Source organism: Sprattus sprattus (genome assembly GCF_963457725.1).
Source record: "Sprattus sprattus genome assembly, chromosome: 3".
Classification (NCBI taxonomy): Eukaryota; Metazoa; Chordata; class Actinopteri; order Clupeiformes; family Clupeidae; genus Sprattus; species Sprattus sprattus.
The window spans coordinates 2,252,237-2,273,410 of NC_137922.1; the positions used below are offsets into that span (position 1 = coordinate 2,252,237).

Below are 21,174 nucleotides of genomic sequence, written 5' to 3' on the forward strand. Positions count from 1 at the left end.
CCGACTCAAGTGAATGAGCTTTATGTCCACTGATTTTCAAGCATGAGTTTCTACATGCTGTGTCTATACTTCTTATTTTCATTTTTTGTGCTGGAAGTGTACAGTGTGCCCACATTTATCATGGGGTTTTGATATGACACTTTAAATGGGTATTTACGAAAACAGAAAAACAGTTATTATAAAAAATGGCAAGCCATGAGCCTACGTTAGATTGTCATTGTGTTTCGCAAACAGGACTAGTATTTTTGTAGAAAATATCCATAATATGAGACATCAATATATTATGTACTTTTTCAGTTTGCTAATATTAATAGTGTATAGGCTATTTTAAATATAGTTTGAATGTAGATACTTGAGGGTATTAACTGTGAAAACATGAATAAACATTTACTTGAAACTGACTGACTTGTTTCATTATATTGTTGATTTCCAAAGCTGACAAGAAGTAGGATATTGAGGAGTCGTACCGTACCAACTGAATAGCTACTAGACTGTTATTCTAGTGCATTTGGATATTGAGAAGTCGTACCGTACCAACTGAATAGCTACTAGACTGTTATTCTAGTTCATTTGGGAAATTGTCTAGACTGAAAAACTAATGTTGAAGTAGGATAATGTGCAGTGTGAAAAGTGTACATGACATATTTTAGCAGAACAGGAAGTAAATATGTTGTATTATATTATAATATATTATATACAATGCTGAGATTACTGCACTGTAGTAGGAGTACTCCCTAAAAAGATGAGAAATGATATATGGTATGATAGTATAGTATAGTATGAAACAAGGAAATGGAAAATGCAGAAAATATTAGTGTTTTGACTACCTAATTTAGAGTAACAATTTCTATGGCATTAATTACTTTAAAGTTCGTTGAACTGACACAGAAACGAAAAACAGTAGTCAAACACCAAGGATCATCTTAAATAGGCATTAAAACTTTATCACAGCTTCATTATATAACATAACACTCAGATTCATCAGATTCTATTAGATGAGCATAAAAATGGGGTGAAAGCTTTTAACATTCCAAGGATGATCTGACCGCATAGACATTGTCGATGCCGGATCGTAGTAGCGCATGAGTTGCTAAAATGTAGGTTTATTTAACGTAGTGTTTTATAATGTTGTAACGTAGAACTTCCTATGTTTAACAGGCGACAAAAACTTAAATGTGTTATACATAGACCTTTGCTGCCCCCTTGTGGGTGAGAGTCTAATTCATTTCCAGCGCATAAAATCCTGTATGTTAGTAATATTAATTCCCAGTCAAAACAGTGACATGGGGATCTGCTGAAGTTAATTATGAGGATCAATTAAATAGATAAAAAACACATGCATGAGTCAGTTTATTACTTTTCTCAATTATTTGTAATATGATGCAAACTGAAGCGTTTTTATACTCACACACACACACACACACACACACACACACACACAGTGAAGCCATGCAGTAACATCAATAGGTGACCTTATGCAGCTGATATTCAAAAATCAATTATCTTGTCTGCAGTCTGCACAAGATAACAAAAGTAATGTATGCACTAAATAATCAGGTCAAGATAGAATAGACTTAATTTGTCATTGTGCATTAGATAGACTTACTTCAATAATATTGATACGTTGTGCTATCTAGGCACACAGTTGAGTCAAAGCTTAGGCATAGTGATGCATTTTTTACAACTACATATATGTACATATATATTATATTTAGTGCTTTTTTGGAATTGTTAATAACGACTAGATAACATCAGTACTCTCATTCTGGCACTAGGGGGCGACAAGATACCAAGCTTGTTAGTGTGTCGATTATGACAATCCATAAATTACTCAAAAAAGTCGTTATATTCTCTGTCAGGTCATAGTTTATGTAATTACTCACAAACACAAACAAAAAACCTAAATACTGCAACGTTAGTATACCGTGATGTCAGTGGTAAAAGGATGCAAATATGAAGAAATCGAATAGAGATATATACGTATGTCTCCTTACCTGCGTACATAATTGTGAAATGTATGCCTTAAAAACAAACAAAACAAACAAAAAAACATACAATTTGGAAAAGTGTTTAAACAATTAAGACATTGTGTTAATTCCTTCAGCCTGACAATTAGAAGGTGCACCACACTACTGCGGAATTCATATTATTATGTTGCACTTACTGAATAAAACTGAACTTTGAATAACTCTGCTCTACAGAATGCTGCAATGCATCAGTAAAGCCTGACTAAAAAAGGCGCCTGATTCTTTCAATCTTTCAATAGCTCTGGGGAACAGGAGGACATATGAGAAAATATTTAAATGATTTCCCACTTCACGTTTACAGATGACAAATATTTGTCCTCAACCCTTGATACTGTGACTGAAGCCAGAATTGGGTTTGGAAGGCCTGGTGAAGGGTTTGGCACAAGCTATAAGCACCCTCACTCTTAATTTCTGGATCTTCCAACATTTCTTATATTAATTTCTCCCTCTCTATCTGTATGTAGGCCTGTGTGTGTGTGGTGTTTGTAGGCCTATGTGGTCTCATATAGTTCAGCTGAGAGCTAGTTTATGCTGAATAGTCCCAATGCACGTTTCACACAATAGATAGGCTACCATCTGTCAAATTTTAGGTCCAGGTGTTCTTACGCCTTATAATAAAATTGCGATATGAGACATCCATGTCCATCATAGGAGGTTTACCACTCTGAATAGCCAGCCGTCTTAAGAGCGGAAAAAAATCGTACAGCCCCATTCATTTTATATGCGCACATAACTGGAGAACAAACCACACATACCGTGGGTTTGTGTAGATCACTGTTCCCTTGGTCTGAGTCAAACCGAATGTGACGTCTATACTGTACGTACAGTAGTCCTATGATTGGTTTGAATGATACCAGTAGCCTAACAGCAGAAAGCATTGCAGAGATCAGCGGAAGTAACTGGGTCGCTGCTGGTTGGTTTGGCGCCGGTGGAGGGAGTCATTCCTGCAGCAGTACTTCCGGTCGGCATTTTGTTCTGCGAGAGAGGGGGAGAGTCTGTGGATCCTTTTATCACCGCGTCAATAGTCTTTCAGTTTTTCTTGTAATTATTTCCCAGAATCTAGTAGAAATTGGTACAATCTCGCATCGGTTTCAGAGCGTTACCGGTGAAAGCACCGGTTTAGGGAATGCTCACCTAACTCAAGCCTTCATGTTTGCTGTGAGAAGGAAGAAGAACGAACCCTCCCGACCCGGATTATTGTTGTTATATTACTCGGAGGAGCTGTGAGAGTGATTGAACGGAGGGGGAGCTAGACGCGGATCCGAAAACACAACCATTTCTTTTTAAACATCACATCCTGAGGTAAATTCATACACGTTGTATTGTTTTAATCAAATTAGGCAGCGTTTGTCGGACGATCAAGTCGATATCCGAATCGGGTGTTGTTTACATTCAGCCAAACTTGTTAGTCTATAGCTACTCTTACTAGCTCGCTGGGTAGCAGATCGATGGATGGTTCTTTCTTCTTTGCCGCTTAGAGCCGTATGACACATTCGCGAAGTCGGGCCGTCGGTGAGTTTCCTCAGGCGAGTCCGAGGTTCACCTACTAGCCAGAAGGCCAAAACAGGCCATTGAACGCGAAGAATTGTAGCTAGTGCCTGGCTCGCAACCCCTGTTTGCAGCTTGTAGTAGTTATTTACTTCATCAAGGACGACAACAAACCAAGCGTTGACATAAAATAATTGGTTGACTGGGCAGTTACCAAAACTGTTTTAACATAAACAGTAACTAGCTAGCTGTGTAGCATAGCAAGCTATAGCTAATCACAAACTGTTGTTGCAAGCGTTAGTGTTAGCATTTAGCTACCGTACCAATCATCAATAGATATGCTTTTGGCAATTAACATTAGCCAGGCTACTAGCCTGCTAAGTAGCTGTCGCTAGCTATCTCTGTCTTGAATTATGTAGCTAGCTAGCAAGTTAGGTTACCAGCTAGCTGGGTTAACTTGTGTATCTAATCGGCAGCGCCGTTATGCTGTCTGGTGTAACCTTACCAAGAACTGTGAATAATAACGTTAGTTGTAGACGTCAATTATGTTAGACGTTCGTAAAATAAGACATATGACACCTCAGACCATTTTGCAAGTTGGTTTCAAAACAAGCCAATGAGTGGGAACGTTACAGTAATCGTTAGACAGTGACAGAACGATACCAGAGAATTTCTACGATACCTAACAGTTAGCCATTGAGGCGCGTGATCATGGCTCTCACAGAATTGTCCTTTCTCCTGGTCATGTTTTGTTTTCGTTTGCCACAGACCTGGGGTCACATGTTTATTTACATGTGGCAAGCATTAGTGTTATTAATACAGATGCCGATAACAACCAATAACAACAAGCCAATAACCCAACTTATGACACAAAGTTTTGAAAATGTTTGTCATTTCGTCCGTGCGTTAAAGGCAGTTTCAAGAGAAACATGCAGAACCACAAACTGTTTATGAAACTACTTGGATTGCTCAACATGTTAATATCGTAATCGTTGCACATAAAATAAAACATTTGCTTGCTAATATCAACCAGCAGCAGTCATGTGTGAGTGAATACAAACCCAGCCATGCAATGCTCACTAAACATTAGTAATGTTAGGTCTTCTGGGTTAGTGGACGTATGCGGAATATTAAAAACAGAAGTTCAAAACACGAATAATTCCAAACGATGCAACTGGAAATCTGTTTGTTGTACGATATATAAGAATGCCTTTGATAAACTTTTCCAAACGCTATCGTCGGAACCACCGAGCTGATAGTTAGCATAATGGGAGGTCACTTAGACTTGAAGAAAAATACAGTAGTATCTGGTTTTTAACTTATATAATTTGTCTCATGGATGAATTGTTCGTTTCTTTTCTAAAGCCTGTAACGTTAGACCACTGCGCAAGCACGTCCAAGTCTCCGATTTACCTCTGTTTACAGATGGCTACCCTTTAACGTTGCATTAAGCGTTAACGTAGTTGTCGATTACTAGCAGTGATGCCATTCACGTCCACTCTCAGTACTTTACTAGCAGTGTTTTAAACACTTTGTCCATTCTGCATGGTATGAACTATATCTGTGTTTGAAGATTATAAAATGAATTGCCATGATCCTAGCCAGAGGTCTGACCTTATCTCAAATGCCATCTCTTGTTTAGGAACCCCGCAGGGCTCTAGAAAGCTAGCAGATGAGCTATACACATTTTAAAAGACCTTAGCTAGCTTAGCTTACCGTATCCATCCATTTTATTTGTCGGGTTGATCACTAACGCCTCCAAATGCAGGGTAAGGAGGTCACCAAGAGGAATTTCGGGTACTCGGATAGGTTAATGGATATTACAGGGGACGATTGAAACAGGCATCTGCCAGTCTACGTTACCTTTTTATCTCGATTGTTGGTTATGTTTTGTTTTGTGAGTGTCAACTGGCAAGAATAAGTTGCCACTGCTAACTAGCCTGGTCTCCCATGCCCTCGCTTATTACCATTAGCTACATGTCATGGTAATGACCTCACGTTAGATGGAATTTTGTATTTGTTGGAATCACTGGGTCATTCCAAAATATTTGCGGCTATTTAGTTGCTTTACAAGTTGTTGACCCGCATCCTCTTGACACTCGCTTTTGGCCTCACTTTACATAGCTAACGTTGATGGCTAGACAGCCTGCTATCGTTCGTTCTCATTTACAGTTAAAAAAAGGCAACGTTGGTTTACATAACCTCAAGATGCACCAAGGTTAATTGATGATACACTGTGTCAATACAAGCCGGGTTGTGATCGATACTCGTAACTCGACGTTTCTCATGCCAGTTGGTGTTGGAGTATAGCTAGCAATGCTGCTAACTGGCAGGCATCAGCTAAGCTAACTAGCTAGCGATACGTGTTTTGCAAGCTATTGGTTTAATCAGTTCTCATATCCTTCAATTTAGCTGGCAAGCTACCGGTTGTGTTGTGCAGACATCTACTCCAGCTAGGGAGTTAGTATGCTAGGGGTAAAGGCAACGTACTGTTTGCATAATTGACCCAATGATTTGCTGATATATAAGCTGCAGCTCCCTAGTCCACCTTCAAGACTACATAACGTTAAGCATCTTCCTTGTAGCCGGGTTTTGTGCTAGCGTCCTTTTTCAAAGAATGCTAATACCAAGCCACATTTGGCTAACACTGCATATGTAAACTTTATTTTGCTTTCGCCCTTTCGTGTTTGCCAGTGAGCTATAACGTAACCAAAATAGTCTTTGTAATTTGATATATCATATCAATAGGCACATTTTCCGTGAGACAGTAACGTTAATGATATTTAATATCAGAATCTAATCTTGGTAAATTAGCTATCATTATGTAGTTGGCTAGCAGTTTACTTAGCAACCTTTGGCCGCTCGGTAGGTTTGAAATCAATTTGATGCGCAATTTATATGGCTGTCAAAAGTTTTGAGAAGGCCCGAGTCTGTCACAGTTTCAGTCTCTCAAAAGCAGTTCTTGTGGCCGAGTGTATATGCCTGGTCATTCACAAACATTTGCAAGGGTTGCACTGTACTGCTTTTAGTGCGCATACATCCCGCTGCGTCCTAGGAATGGCCTCCCTCCCCACAAGGCTATCTGATAATCCTTTGTGCCGCTCGCCCGCCGCTGGCCAGCCCAGATTCTGTGTGATACGTTGCAACAGACGCCGTGACGGGGCGTCAGCTGTAACGTGTGCGTGCATGAATAGTTTTCCTTAAACGGTTTATTTTGGTTTCACCGTCATGTGTACCCAAGATTTACTCACAATCCCACATTGCTCCCCGACTGTGCTTTTATTTTAGCATACGCACGGGACCTCCCACTACTCGTCAAACCTGCTGTCAGTGGTTCTGTGTTTCCTTATGTTTGTGCCAGTCTGTGAAAGCGAAGATTCCTTGATCCAATAGATATCGCTCTTTGCTATCGCTTTGGAAGATGATTTTGTGATAACGGATGATGGAGTGTGATAACAGATGACATCACAACTCATTTGCGATAATAGTTTGTTGAGCAACTCTAAGGGCATTTGTTTATTTGGGTTGTGTTTGGTTTTGTTGTCATGTGTGTTGTCTCTGCTCTCATGAAGGGGTGGCGTGAATACAACGCATTAGTAATCATTACATTTAGTATGAAATGAATGAACTTAGAATGCGGTCCGTAAATATTTTACACAGTTCTACATAGCGTTGTATGTATTGGACTGTATTTGTATTTAGCTAAAGGAGCCGTTTAGATATTGTTAGAGCGACATTAACCCTTGGTTCAGGATGAATGCTTCAAAATAGCTTCGGTCATGCCGACATAAAATCCGTAAGCTAAAATAAGATAATAACTAGACCAGACAATATGTTCCAGCTTGATCGAGGACTTTCTTTGAACTTGATCAGGTTTTAGAGGATCACCTAACCGGTTCCTACATTATAGTATGTGTTGGTAACAGAGAACAGATTACCAAGAGCATATTCATTGTTGGCTGCAGTAATGTGTGAAAATCTGCTGTTGCACAGATGCAGGCAGATGAAACGAATAGGGCGGTGATCGTTTTAAATTTTTTGTGAAAAGACCCTTTTTTATAACTTATTCAAATGTGTAGATATTGGATCAGAATGACTTAAAAGACTTAAAAGACATTGGATACAAGAGTATCCAATTAGTTTTAGAAGCATTTTTTCTTATATTTCTTAAAAAATCTCATCCAGATGGCAATCGATAAATCAAATGCTATGACAATTAAAATAAAAATAATCCATTATCTGTGGCAGTCATAGGCCTGTTAAACGTTTGTCCAATCATTTAATTTGGCCTGCATGAAGTGGTCTACCTACTCTCCTACCTGTGCACACTCTGCCTGTGCACTCATTGCCTGTTGCTGGAGTTTTCCACAAGGCTAAGCAAACGTATTGCTAGCAAGACATAAGCTGGCAAGCCAGCCGCATTAGAAGAGCAAGAACAGCCAAAAATTCCAGTTACTCCTGTACCTTCAACAGCTTGCACTGTTAAACAAAGCACAAAAAAAGACTAGCAGAAAAGGCTATGACCTAAAAAGCGGTTGGCTATAGCAAGAGCTCAAACCAGTCAAATCGATATGGCTTTTCAATGATCATAATAATAAATGCATTTGATTTCTATAGCACCCTCTGGCACAAAGTGTTTTACATAATGCATACAGAATAGACAAAAAATTAAAAGGGTAACAAATAAAGACATCAATTAAAAACATGATATGATGGATGTGTAGAGTAGATCTGGATAGTTGTTGGACCTTAGTGTAGGCTTACCATTCTCTGCATCCTGCTGGATGATGAGGGTGCAACCAGTGATTCAAAAAAAAGCCAGCGCCTCCGGCAGAGTATTCATTCGGCCTGGGAGAGGTCAGGTGGAGAACCGGCACTGAGAGTGGCAGTGGTGGACGAGAACCGCAAAGGTTAAAGGGGCATATACTGAAGTGCCTCCATGGTTATTCAAAAACAATTCTTTGGCAAAAATTTAGAAGCACAGTATGATATGTGAGTTATGAGAGTTGCACAGACACAGCCACCCAACATGCCTCCTTCTCTCTCCTTCTCTCAGACTGTCGACAGATCACTTAGCCACAGAAGTCTGTGAGCAGCAAAGGTGATAAGGATGAAGGGGTCCGGAAGACACGTTTGACAGTTTATTAACAACACTCACCCACAGGGACAGGAAGCCAGGTAATTGTTGGTTTGTTGTTGTTGTTGTTGTTGTTGTGGCAGTTAGCATAACGAGCTATAACTTAGCTGTTCAACCCAACGCAGCCCCCAACATGTTTGGAGGTAACGGTTGTGACAACTGAAGGCATTGAAGGAAAATTATGCCATGGTTGTTGTATTTCTGTTGGACACGTTTTTTTTTGTTTTGGGCAGAATTCGTTTTTTTCCTGAGCTATGTGGCCAGTGTAGCTAGCAACTTACTGTATGTAGACCATATACAGTATATTAGCTCAACATTAGCTACACTGTTGCACAGGTGTAAGCCATTAGAATATAGCTACGTTTACACATACCTTGTATGTAATCTGTCTGTGAATGTTTGGCGGTTTCTGCATTGTAATTGTGAACAAGTTTTTTTTTTTTTTATCTTAATGATATTCAATATTGGCTTTGAAGTTATACAAATGTGGTGATGTAGCCTATTTGTGGTTTTGTAGTTATGAGAATGAGACATGTGAGTGAGGTATTTTAAATGGTTTGCAATGACGACGTGCTGTGCTCCTCTCCCTCTATGCTCTCCCTTGTGGACTCGTCCTCCAGCAGTAGGCAGGCAGGCAATGCGTGTTCATGTGTTTTGGAGGGAGGCCTGAAGTGAGGGGCTGAACATTTTGGTTGTCTACTTTCAAAATCAAGCATTTGTTGTCTCCAAAATTGCGTAGCGCAGCTTTAAATGTCCGTGGCTTACACCACACCATGTGGTAGCACATTAGGATCGGCATGATGTGGCGATGAGATCAACGTTCGAAGTTGCCCGACACTGTGTCATTGGCACTGTACACTATGTAGCTTAGCTATGCTACATATCTACCCTATCCAAAGTCCCTTCATTACCTATACATCTGAACGACCCTGTTATTTTCTTTGATGTATTATTCATATTTATACAAATATTTGGAGGCTAAAGCTCTTGCTAACATTCAAATGAATTCATGTAAGCTTTTCTAATATTTACATATGGAATGTTTCATGAGCTGCTACTTGGCTTTGGAAACTTTCATTTATGCACTTCTTAACTTATGCGGACACAGGTGAAGGTTAAGCTCCGCACTAAGCCGATGTTCGGCCGTCGGCCAATGTCGGGCCTCCTGTGATCGTCTGCAGCCCTAGTCTTAGCGGTGTGTCCCTCACCGTCGGCACTAGTTGGAACCCTGTGTGTGTTTTTTTGGCCGATTGAGCAAGTTGAATCAGTGGCGGAGCATGTTGGTGAGCAAGATCACCCTGTTTGGCAGTTCAACAAAACATTTTTCGATCGGAGGTTTCATTAAACTCCAGCTCTTGACACAGGTTTGGGAAAGCCCCTTGATCCTGTCGCTGTAGTAGGTTGCCCCTTGATTGCACACATTCAGGCGCGGTGTCTCCTAATGTTTTCACCTCCGCCTTTCTTTCTCCACAACCAAAGTGGAAGTGCCCTTCCAGCCAGTGCCATTTGCAACTTCTTATCTGACATTCTCTTGATAAGAAGTAGCTATATTATGTAACAGTGTGTGGTGCGAGAGCGTGGTGTGAGCAAACGCTGCTTTGTTTATGGTTTGGTATGGAGTTATTTTCTCTCACGCAATCGCGGAACAGTTGGTAGTTGGCTGTAGTCTTTGCAGTGTGTTCAACTTCTTGGCCCAACACATGCGACGTGCGCTGTGACGCAACAGTCAGGCCCTCCGTCGCCGCTAGTTTGATATCGGGTTGGTCTGTACCTGGTTTTGAATCAGTGCTTTTTGTACTGCTAGAGTTAGCAGTTGAGTCAGTAGACCCTGTTTGAAAGGTAGAACATTAACAAAGCATTAATGTTATTAAAATATATATGACCTGCATTGTATTTTGTTTTGTTTTTTGTTATCCTTATATTTAGTCTGGTATATGGTTGCTATGGATCTCAGTCCTAATATTTAGTCTGGTATATGGTTGCTATGGATCTCAGTCCTAATATTAAGTCTGGTATATGGTTGCTATGGATCTCAGGCCCCTGGTCTGGGCCTTCTTGCAACATGTTCCATGAGGTGAAATAGGGGGCATCATGGCCATGCTAAATGTCAATCCACAGGAGTTGGGACAGTTAATAGGCAGATGTCATGAAAGATGATTAAGGCCAGAAGATCAGAATGTATACTGATTTCCAGGGTTGTTTATTGATTCTAACTTTAGTCTAAAGATGAATCTTTAGCAGGATTGTTGAACATGGAATTTTTGCTGTAAACCTGGTTTTTGTAGTAATTGTTCAGTTATAGACTTAATTTGGTGCTGCTTGTACAAACCTGAACTGCATTTGATACAAATATAATTATGAATTCTGCAGTTCTGGAGGATGTGACATTTGAAATGAAATAGGATAGTGGTGAATGTCTGTACCAATCTGGAGTGTGGTTTTGGGAACAGCTTAGGAAGATGAATTGCATGGCAGCATGAGTGTTTATGGAGTTGCTGCCAATGCATTCTTGATACCTAAAGCTACCAGGAAAACAGAGTATTATTATTTTGAACTTAAAGCATGGATGATGAACTGAAATGCTGATAACTCTCTGAATCGTGGTCACTTCTTGAAAACTTATTTTGACAACAGAAAGGCCTCTGATGGTTCTACTATTGTCTCTTAGGTTTGTGATCTGTGGTAATCCATCATTTAAGGCTTTGACAATTACAAATTAGCGCAGTAGATCGGCCGGACTTTGCGCAGCCCAGTCTTGTGTGCCCTGCAGTCAGGAGCAGGGACAGGGCCTAGACGTGTTGTACAAGTTTGTCAAGAATAAGCGAGGCAGTCCTTCATGCTTAGACAGTTGGTGATCATATGGCTATTTTGGGAACAAATGTTTCACTATGCTGGATTGGAAAGTTAAAAATTGGCCCAAAATCTTAAACAATGAGCATTTCCGTGGATGAGAACCATTCAGGATTTTTACTGGGATTGAAGCTCGTAAAGCAAACTTTATTCTAATACCATGATTGCAACCTGGCCAAAATCAAAGTAATTTTTTGCAAAACTTCCAATTCCCTGTATAACATTTATTTTTTAATCAATGCACATTTTCAGTGCATGGTGTTTAGTAATCAGTCTAGGTTTACCAATTTAATGAAGGAATGGTGTTGAGAAACGTATGAAATGCTGTTTTAAATTGTGCAATAAAAGTGAACATAATGTTCTATTGCATTGCATTAAATGTCAAGTACATCTGGTGCTACCACTATGAATGCCTTTCAAAGTGGGTTTGAACTCCATCGTCACAGGGAAACACTTAACTGTACCCGTCGGATATAGTAATACCTTCGTTGATGATTGTAATAATCATTGTGTGGGTATGTGATCATCGTATACATGGCTAGCAGCAGTATTACCTTGACTAGTTTGATAACTGCTAGCAGCAAGCGTGGATCAGTCGAAGACACGTATATTTTTTGATGGATTAAGCTATGGGGTCTCCAAACACAGTTTAATGATTTATTCCATCACCAACATTGCTCTTCATGACTTGTGGGCTTCAGGAAGGGTAAGAAAAGTACTCCCCCTTTCAGACTTTTAGGTGTACCTGCTATCCAATTAGGTGGCAAAGGCACGCTGCTCCCGAATTCTGCACTGTCTAAAGCTTGACGGGTTCCCCGCGCCGAGTTACCGTTGCTAACATAGAATTGGACAGCGGCCATTCTAGTGAGGGGCTTAGAGAAGGGTCCAGCTTTCTCCTGAAATGTTTGTGCCTGAGCTGAAAGTCTTTTCCTGCTAAAGTTGTCTTTTTTATGAGCTCAAACGTGAACTTACTTTAAGGTTCAAAGCATAGACTGCACCAAACATGGCTGACCCTTCAGCAGTGCTGTCCAGGCTGCTGATCTCTTTAGGTGGTCCACTTGGTTCAAGCATCTTCATGGTGGATGATCAGCCTGTTCATACCCATCTTTCTCTATTGACAAGCCATCACTGTCCTGATATGAGAAGCAAATGAACATTTACAAAATACAAAGTGTTTACATATAAACAGGTAGTCCAGTCCTCCAAGGAAAGTAAGCTACCATTTTACCTTTGAATAGAAAGGTAATCTTTGTTCATTAAGTTCAGTATTGAATTAAAGCACTATACCCGGCAACCGCAAAAAACGGCTATATGATATTGTCTCATGGGGCATGCACACTCCTCTTCTCACCACTGACAGGCTCATAATGTAATTATAAGTCTGACTTCACTGAAAGGGTCCATACAGAGATAGAGCTGTGTCTCAACTAAAGAAACTGTAGAAAATGGAAAACAAAGTTTGCCATAACCGTTGGCTAAGAGTCGTCTATCTTCTGCATTATTTTCACCACATTGTGGGGAAATGGTCAACAACCACTTTCTATAGTTTCATTACATTTTCTACCACTGTCAACCACAGTGCTTGACAATGTGTTGTTCATCAGATTGACCGCCATGCTGGGACCCCAGGGAGTTTTAGTGCTGCAGAGTGGAAACAATTCCTTATAGAAAGATTGGGTTTCTGCTATAGATTCAATCGTGGATGTTGCCAATCAAATCTTTTTTTTTTTCCTTGTGATAATAGCAGTTGACGTTTTCAGGGTAAAATCACATGCCATTATATCTGGGTCTGCTGTGAGTAATTGCATAGGACGGTGGTGTTAAATTGCTCTTAATGAATAGAATGTGTGAACGGTCTAATGAATAGAATGTGTGAATGGAGTCTTTTTTCTGTTGTCAGGTTTTTCTCCCTCTCCTCTAACCCCTGTTTCTACTGCTCCGTCCCCTCCCCCCTCATTGGCTGCTAAGTGAGGTGGCTAGAATCCCCTGCCTCTGGAACTGGCGTCTGTAAGACCGCCTCTCAGCACTAGATAGTGCTGTTTGGAGGTCAGAATAAGCCAGTTTAGACTCACTTCACTAGATAGTGCTGTTTGGAGGTCAGAATAAGCCAGTTAAGACTCACTTCACTAGATAGTGCTGTTTGGAGGTCAGAATAAGCCAGTTAAGACTCACTTCACTAGATAGTGCTGTTTGGAGGTCAGAATAAGCCAGTTTAGACTCTGCTGTTGAGGATTCATGACGGTACTGTAGTATATGTTCTGAGAATCACTTGTGTGGAGCCTGTGTCTACTACTTGTCTTGAAATAAATGAAGTGGGTTGAACACTGATGTGAAGGACAGATGGTTTCCTTTGGAGGTATTTTTTTTTTGTCTATGGTGATCTAGCAAATACCTGTGAAAGTTTGTACTGGTAACATAATGACTGAACTATACCTGAACGATAGCTATTGTGTCAGGATTATTATATTTCATTATGCAGTATATTTTGCTCTCATTTGGCTTAGCAAAGGAAATACAACTGTAAGGTTTGTATGCAAAGTTTCAGGGGATGCTACAGTGGAGCATCTGTGAAAAATCTCTATTCATTCCCCCTGTCAACATCTCAGTCATACGTTCCAGACAACGTCCTTGAACTGAATGACGAGGAATGAAACTGCAAATGGGCTTAGAACGTGTCTGATGATATTACAGTTTTCTTGGTAGTGGACAGATTGTTGGTCTGTTGGAAGCCCTTGCAATCCTTGGGAAGATACACGATGTATTGTCAGTTGTTGGCTAAAAGATTGAGGTTTTGCTTGGCCCTTGGTAATGAACTACCCAACAGCATGGGAGTCTGGTTATCAAAGAAAAGATTTTGGGAACTGACTTCATGTTGTCAGGAATCCCACATCTACGAAGAATGATGTTGAGAAAGAGAGCTTTGAAAACCTACTCTAATTTGCAGTATTTGAAATGATCATATGTAGCATGGTCTGTATCAGTTACTAGTTCAGTGTACTTTAGTTCATCTTGCCCCAGACTTGTGTCTGCTGAGGTCATTATAGGCAGACAAGCACCAGCCTGATCAGTGTTGCCACTTCTGTTGACCCTAATGTTGCTCTTGCTAATAATGGTGGGGGGACATTTTGGCTGGGAGTAGGTCTTTATGCTGTCTCTATAAGGCTCTCATCTCTGCTGGCACATGATATTATTTAGGTGGTTTTCAGTGAGGAGGAAAGATGTTGTTTTAGTTCTGCATTTGGTTTAAAGACTTATCCAGGGCATTTGGTTTGAAGACCGATCCAATCTCCTCTGTGCTGGTTCTAGACTTATTATTATTTTTATTATTATTTCATTTATCTTATATAGCGCTTCTCTAAGTACTCAAAGTCGCTTTACAGAGTCCAGTATTATTCAGACACAGTCATATCGGCGGGACATCTGGAGCTGTCCTGGGGCAGACTGACAGACTTGGCACATACTGTATGATGCCACTATATCAAAATAAAGTCCAGTGGAGAATTCCCAGAGCAATGTCATGGGAAATCCATGGGAAAGCAACGCAAGGCTAGAACACTGGATGGCACCTGAACCCAGTGGTTAAATGCTTTAAGTACTGTGATGCACCTGCTGAGTCAAAGTCCACTTTTAAAACACCCACTCACCCTCAAAGTGCTTCCTTGGTAACTGTGTCCTCAGTGCTCCGCTGTATAAGGAAAAGCTCCCCGGTGTTTTAGTGGAGTTCAGCAGACTCCAAAATGTAGCGGCAGCCTTTGGCCTCAAGCATCCTGTGCAGAGATGGTTGTAAAGTGCTCATCTAAGACAGGATGAACCAGTGTGCCGGACAGAAACGGGACTCCAAACGGTTGTGTCTGAACGGAGTGTCCCATCAGTGGATAATGAATCAGGAGCGCAGCAGTCTTCTCAGAGGGCGACAGAGCGCATGTGTATAAAAAGAGAGAGTGCTGGCTCTGGCCTATCAGTGGAAGCTTTGTGAAATTTGTCATGAGCATGGTGTTGTTTGTTTTCTACAAAACTCATTGAAACATTAAGATTTCCCTCAGCTGGAACAGTCTGACTGTGGGCACGAGAGGGGAAAGGAATGGCATACTGCAGAACAGGAAGGAGGTGTTCTTCCTGATTCGTCTGTCTCTTAAACAACTTAAATTAACACCTAATTACCAAATATGAGAAGACTGTCCACATGGAGAATGTGTTTCAGAAGCCGTCCTGTTCTGTACAGGCCTCATGGCAAAGCTGGTGTGGTGGGTTTGGTCAAATGTTACTGCTGTTGCAACCTCTGAGCTCATAATACTGGCTGTAGGGCTGGAGGACATGACCTAAATTAAATCTCACAATAATTTCACATATTTACTACAATAACCATCAATATACTGTAATTTTCTTTGAAATACCTTAGGGACTTACTTTAGGGAAAGTAAGCTTCTGTGGGAAATGAAATGTCACTTAATTCATCACAATAAATTAATTATGGTTGCCAAGAGAGCAGACATGATAATACGATCAATAGAATAGTAGAATATTGTTCATTTGGTTAATTACATGGCAATAATTGCACGGAATTATCAGGAGGATTCCAGTTAATACAGTAGCCAGACAATGTGAATTCTCTGGAGTTACCTACATCATCGCATGGATGGTGATTTGACAGAACAATTTGATACAATCAGCTTAATCTCATGAAGTGCACTTCAACTAACAGTACATGTGTACTTTTTCGTGTCTTAACTGATAACATTGTCCATGGTTGCAAAAGTACATGAACATTTCGACTAAGTATCCAGTATCCCTGTAAGCAGCAATACCAACTTTCTGTTTTTCTGTTTCGGAACAGTAATAACATGGCCTAGCCTGGATACCAGCCCGAACCCCGCCCACAAAAAATGTTGGTTGGGAAGTTCGGTCTGGCTCTGCGACCGTTGGGGAGAATTTTTTTCCTGGTCGAAAACAGTACAGCCAATCAAAGTGCCAGGGCGGGCTTTATATTTATTTCGAAATCGCACCAAGATGGCGGCGTCTCGGAACTTGTTAGTGGGAAATATTTTATGTGAATTAAGCTATCTACATGACTTTTTTTAATGTCTACATTGACTCTGTTAGTTGTGTATGTGCAACACGAAAGTTGCAGAATATTGTTGGTCTTAACTAAAGCTCTGTAGACCATTATTTTTAGGTCATTGCCAACTCTTACACCAAAAATCCATTGAAACATAGTAGCTAGCTAGCCTTGCTGCTAATAGAACGTTGACGGGCATATCTCAACAGATTGACAGCGCATTCATTTTGAAAGAGGAACAGAGAAACGCGATCAAGGCATTTGTCGATCGAAAAGATGTTTTTGCCGTCCTTCCTACGGGATCAGGTAAAAGTTTTAATGTATCAGATGGTCATACTACGTTGCTCTGATTGGTTCTAGGTATCCAATTGAGCGAAGAGGCATTTTTTCCCCCCTGGTTCGTTGAAACACGCCCCATAATCACAGCCCAATGGGTCAGAATCAGACTCATATTCTGACTAGAATTATGAGTATGACATCGTCAGGCTAAACATTGCCCTTAAAGAAGTTTGAATTCATTGATTATTCCAGAATTTTCTTCCAAAGGCCCTCGACAACTTGTTAGGATACATGGTAAATGGACTCCATCAAATACCAGCAGATATTAAATGAAAACCTAACAGCCCCCTCTAGGAGGCTTAAAATGGGCCATGGTTGAACCTTCCAGCAGGACAATGATCTTTACAGTGCCCTCCACAATTATTGGCACCCTTAGTGAGTGTGACCTAAACAGGCTATGAAAAAATAAAAGGTGAAGGTAAGATATTTTGAGTGAAAGACCAAGAGAATAAACAGCAAACACATTTTTTCATAGCCTGTTTTGGTCACATTCACTAAGGGTGCCAATAATTGTGGAGGGCACTGTAGATGTCAACCCCGGATGTCAAAGCTAGTTAAATTGGCATTTGGCATGTTTCTCTTGATGATCAGCTCACAGTCAGCCTTATGTCACTGAGGTGCACAGGGGTAGAGGGAGCTGTACAGGACTGACCAGGGGTGGAGGGAGCTATGGAGGACTGATGAGGACTGACCAGGGGTGGAGGGAGCTATGGAGGACTGACCAGGGGTAGAGGGAGCTGTACAGGACTGACCAGGGGTAGAGGGAGCTGTACAGGACTGACCAGGGGTAGAGGGAGCTGATGAGGACTGACCAGGGGTGGAGGGAGCTGTACAGGACTGACCAGGGGTAGAGGGAGCTGATGAGGACTGACCAGGGGTGGAGGGAGCTGTACAGGACTGACCAGGGGTGGAGGGAGCTATGGAGGACTGACCAGGGGTGGAGGGAGCTGTACAGGACTGACCAGGGGTGGAGGGAGCTATGGAGGACTGACCAGGGGTAGAGGGAGCTGTACAGGACTGACCAGGGGTAGAGGGAGCTGTACAGGACTGACCAGGGGTAGAGGGAGCTGATGAGGACTGACCAGGGGTGGAGGGAGCTGTACAGGACTGACCAGGGGTAGAGGGAGCTGTACAGGACTGACCAGGGGTAGAGGGAGCTGATGAGGACTGACCAGGGGTGGAGGGAGCTGTACAGGACTGACCAGGGGTGGAGGGAGCTATGGAGGACTGACCAGGGGTAGAGGGAGCTGTACAGGACTGACCAGGGGTAGAGGGAGCTGTACAGGACTGACCAGGGGTAGAGGGAGCTGTACAGGACTGACCAGGGGTAGAGGGAGCTGATGAGGACTGACCAGGGGTGGAGGGAGCTGTACAGGACTGACCAGGGGTAGAGGGAGCTGATGAGGACTGACCAGGGGTGGAGGGAGCTGTACAGGACTGACCAGGGGTGGAGGGAGCTATGGAGGACTGACCAGGGGTGGAGGGAGCTGTACAGGACTGACCAGGGGTGGAGGACTGATGAGGACTGACCAGGGGTAGAGGGAGCTGTACAGGACTGACCAGGGGTGGAGGGAGCTGATGAGGACTGACCAGGGGTGGAGGGAGCTATGGAGGACTGACCAGGGGTGGAGGGAGCTGTACAGGACTGACCAGGGGTGGAGGGAGCTGCACAGGACTGACCAGGGGTAGAGGGAGCTGTGGAGGACTGATGAGCACTGACCAGGGGTCGTCGACGACGTCCAATTTGAAAAATCGTCGACGTGGATTTGTATGAATTATTCTGAGATGGCTCATGTTACCATGGAAACAAAAAACAAAGCTTGGTTCAGCAGCTGCTGCATATCAGATATGGCTAACAGAAAAGTTGTAATTTTCTCAATGATGGTCAATTATTAGTAGTTTAAGAAGCACCATTTCAGTATTTCAAAGAGAATGGGCTGTGGGAGCATAAGAACAGTAAGCGTCTAGCAGCAATTACCATAGACATATAACTTATTGTAAGGTTTACTCTTACATGTTTGAAAACAGAACGTCTCATGGAGGATGCTTGCTAACGCGATTTCAGTTATGTTAAGTGCAATGTGGTAAATCAGTGAATTATCAGAGTAGTCTGTATTTTCGTTTGTTTTAAATAGTTAAACTCCTCCACTTAGCAATCTTCAAACAAAAGATATTTTTTAATTTTTTTCATATGTTGAATTTGAATGCCACCTGCAGCCCAGTTATTTCGCCCTTGCAGAGGCTTGATTGCCATTTTGAGGTAGTTTTAAAACTTTATTTGCACTTTCTCTTTACTTTTAAAAGCATATTTGCACTTTTAATGTATTTATTATGATGATAACATTTGTATTAACTTGTTAATCAAATGCATTTGAAATTCAAATTCCAACATTTTGAATCATTATTATTCGTTAGATGAGTCGATTAATCGAAAAAATAGTCGATAGATTAATCGATTACCAAAATAATGGTTAGTTGCAGCACTAATCAGGGGTGGAGGGAGCTGTACAGGACTGATGTGGACGGATGGCTGTGCTCACGGAGGCTTCACCACCAGTAGGTGGAGTCTTGACGCCGGCCAAACTCCGCTCAGCTGCGACATGAATAATGTGAAGTGTGGAGCTCAGAGAGGCTGGCTGCCCAACCGTCCCCCGCTCTATTGTTAGCTGTGTTTATCTCTTCTGCCGCCACGCTGGTATTGAGAGCTTGTGCTGCTAGTAACCGAGTCAGTTGGGAATCACTGCAAGAGATGTTTCCTTACTGTCAGCCTGTTTGCCTCTCGCATGCGCTAGTGAATGCACAGAACCTGATCTGGGGTCAGAAGCTCTTCACTTTACCTGTGTGAATCATTCTCATCTCAAAATCCCTGTCTGTGATTGCAATGCATGCCATTGGCTGTTTGCCCTTTGAAGGAATCTATCCAGGCTTGTGAATGATGCAGATATTGAATATATTGAAGCATGTCATAGATAATGAACTGCTTCTTTGATCAGTTGTCAAATTTAATTGTGATGTTTGCTCTTGTGCATGCTCTTGGTATTACCACTCTCTCACCTGCCACTTGTTTTGGATTCAGTTTTAACTTTTTCAGTTTATATAAAATGCTTTTTTGACTAAAGTTGCTGTTAACTCTGAGAATTGCCTAGAGTTGCACTCACTTGCATCTTCATGCAGAATTGTCAGATGAATTCCTTTGACTCTGAACAGCGTTTTACCTGATACATAATCTCAATCTGTTTTTGGCTGGGCCCTGGGTGCAGTCTGTGAGTTGAACTTGCCTACTGCACAGACAGATCTGTGGATGTGTTAATACAGAGTTGAACTTGTGTAGTGCTCAAACAGATCTGTGGATGTGTTAATACAGAGTTGAACTTGTGTAGTGCTCAAACAGATCTGTCAATGTGGTGTTTCGACATCTTACTTGACAGATCGCTCAGCGAGGAACTCTAGGCAGAGAATAATACGGCTGGAGCTGTAGTGAAGTGCTTGAAGGTCCAGCAGTGGTGTACTATTGTAGGAAGTGCCTAACGGTCCAGCAGTGGTGTACTATTGTAGGAAGTGCTTGATGGTCCAGCAGTGGTCTACTATTGTAGGAAGTGCCTAACGGTCCAGCAGTGGTGTACTATTGTAGGAAGTGCTTGATGGTCCAGCAGTGGTGTACTATTGTAGGAAGTGCTTGAAGGTCCAGCAGTGGTGTACTATTGTAGGAAGTGCTTGTTTGCCGTCTTGTCTGAAGCGTGTGAAAAGGACTGACTGCTGCTGGCGCATGTCCTCAGCTGTCGGGCCAATGGATCAGTGCTGATGGAACTGGCTCGGATGACTCTGAATGATTCACTATTTCCTAATTCTGTTCCCAGGGTCCCTCATCACTGTGTGTGTGAGTGTGAGTGTGTGAGTGAGTGTGTGGCGGACATGATCCGCTCAGCAGCTTTTTTTTACCCATCACGACTGGGCTATATTCCCTGTACACATGTATGCACTGTGCTTGAGAGTGGCTCTGTATATTTAGATTTGTGGGCTGGTGCTATCAAACGGCTGCTGTTATCAAAAAGTATAGTCTCTCTTGCACACAGAATTGCCAATTCTTGAATTTCTTTGAAGACTCTGTTATTAACCATCTGGATACACTGAATACTGGATACACTGAATACTAAAGCAAATCTGTCAAGCCCAATAGACTGTCGGTAGCCAACCAGTTTGGTAACAAGCTGTGAGACAAACTAGAAGATGCATGGCTAAATAGTCAGCTGTTCCCTTTCCCATTTTTCTCTCTTCGA

The 21,174-nt window shown here is 41.8% G+C and overlaps 1 protein-coding gene across 2 annotated transcripts in view; it reads left to right on the plus strand.

Annotated features, from left to right (window-relative positions):
- Window positions 1-3,037: 3,037 nt before the first annotated feature.
- nipblb (NIPBL cohesin loading factor b) overlaps window positions 3,038-21,174 on the plus strand; it is a 50,403-nt gene continuing 32,266 nt past the window's right edge. The window contains exons 1-2 of one of the 2 annotated variants that reach the window (XM_080835708.1): window positions 3,038-3,329; window positions 8,572-8,693. The gene's annotated coding sequence lies outside the window, so the exon portion shown is untranslated. The remainder of the gene's footprint in view (window positions 3,330-8,571; window positions 8,694-21,174) is intronic. The other variant, XM_080835709.1, reaches the window with a different exon arrangement.